Source organism: Rana temporaria, chromosome 12 (assembly GCF_905171775.1).
Source record: "Rana temporaria chromosome 12, aRanTem1.1, whole genome shotgun sequence".
NCBI lineage: Eukaryota > Metazoa > Chordata > Amphibia > Anura > Ranidae > Rana > Rana temporaria.
Window position 1 is genome coordinate 72,394,435 of NC_053500.1, and position 2,322 is coordinate 72,396,756.

Here is a 2,322-nt window from a genome sequence, read left to right on the forward strand (position 1 = left end):
GTAACAAAAATATCTCTTAAACCTTTACGGTTTAGGAGATATTCCCCTTGCAATGAGCCGCTGACTGCAGAGGGGATTCTCGGCTAAAGGCCCGGCCCAGACCTTTTCCGGAAAGAAGTCTCCCACACGCATGCGCAGGAGTGACGACATCTCGGCTTCAGCCACTCACAGCGCTGGAGCCGTGATATCCGGGAAGACACGCCGAGGCAACATGTCAGCTACCTCGGCGTGGACCAGGTGAGTGACCTACGCCTCGTTCTTAGGTAAGTATTTCATAATGAGCTAGTATGCATACTAGCTCATTATGCCTTTTGCCTTACAGGTGGGAAAAAAAAATTCAGGACTATACAACCGCTTTAAGGGTTTATTTGTAGTGCCCATCAATAGAATACTAGGAATCTTATTTTTTAAGATTTTTATTATTAGCCGTTTATTATAAACAAGCTTGAGTTTAGGTTTATTGGTCCTATAAATAGAACATGTCACCTACAAAAAAAGCTTGCACATGCAGCAAATTGTTGAAGTAACATGGTTCTGTTGATAGTATCACAGTCCAGATTAACTTTCAATGTAATAATAATGTTTTGGGCATGGCCATGTTCAGTACTGTAAAGTGTCCAGCACGTCTTTTATTGCTGAAACATATGAATTTTAAATGAACAGCATGTACTCTACTGTGCACAGCGCAAAGCTGACCATCTCATTGCAGCTTACTAGCTGCAGGAGTTTTGGAAATAAAAAGCACCAATGGAACTATTATTTCTTTGCTGATTATTTCATAATGGTGGCATGAATTGGTGCTTAAAATAAAAATTCGAAGTAAACAATGATAATGACAATTACATTTTATATGAAGGGTATACACAATGCAAGTAGATCCTATATATGCCATATACTGTGTGATTTTACAAGTTTCCAAGAGGTGTACTGTACATGAATGGTTTAAGTAATGAAATAAAAATATTCTTCATACACAATGGTGATACCAACACAATGTCTTTATCAGGAAATATGTTGAAATATTGCAGGTGTTATGGGATGATGTCATTTTGGTCCCTTGATGTCACTGCTAACGTTCAAGCATCTTCCAGATTACTGTCACTGAAATATAGTTCTGCCAACCTAAAGACTAGGAGTGAGGATGTTACGGGTTTCACCCCTGTCAAGGGTTAATTCCCAAGGCAAGGAGTCCAAGCTCTAGTTGGTCTTTATCAGAGCTCCTGATGGGGTAGGATCTGGTGGCCGCTAGTGGCCCTTAGTCTCCTGTACTGCAAGCTGACACTAGGTCACAACCTTCAGGTTCACTCCACCAGGGGATACGAGAGTAGTGTGGTTATGATGCAGAGCCAAGAGAGCCGAGCGTAGTTAGGATTGAGTGTGGGGTCTTGGCAGGCGGCAAGCACAGAGTAGTCAGACAGTCCATGTCAACAACAGGTAGGCAGCAAACTCATCTGGAAATGGGAAAGTAGTCAAGTTAAAATATGGGTCTTGGCAGGCGGCGAACAGAGAGTGGTCAGTCTGGGTTGGCAATAAAGAACACAGTAGAGAAGGTAGGAGATGAGAGAATGGTCAAGCATTCCACATCAGCAACAACTGGTAATTATAGTACTTGGTCACAGATAGCTGGTCTGAAGAACAGCTGAATTTTAAATTCCCCTTTACACCTTTAAATATCTTTCATACAGCACTGTTTCAGGACACTCCAAAATTCCTGGCAAAAGTTTTTCGAGTTCCACTGGAAATACTGGCAGGGATTCTAGAGCCCTGGCATGGATTCTGCGAGTGCCACTGGATGTCCTGACTGGGATTTTGCAATTACCAATGAAAATACTGGCAGGGACTCAGGAAGTCTAGCTATGACTAAGCACTAGTGTTAGTGCGAAACGCGTCAGTAGTTGGGTTTTATTTTATTTCACTTTGCTGTGACTTGTAGTGCTGTCCTTTTTTCAATAAAGGCTACAATTTGTTCAGTGTTCGGCTGTCCAGAGACAATCTTTGTTCCTGCTTTGCTAAGTGCATTGCCTGCACCTGGGTTGTCTGCAACAGTGGATGTTCGTCTGGGTTCCCACCTGGAGCGGCTATTCCCCTTTCCCCTGGCTCAGGAAGTCTTGGCAGGGATTCTGGAAGTTTCATAATATGCCCCCTCCCCACCATCAGGGCCAGGTTTCTTGAAATATGCATGATAGATAGCACTGATTAGCCCTAGCGTGCAGACATGACTTGCTGACTCCCATCAAAAAACCTTACAATTCCAGAGGTTTGCGTTGCCATGTTGGAAGTCCCCTCGACGTGCACAGCCACACCAGAATATCAGGCCAAGGT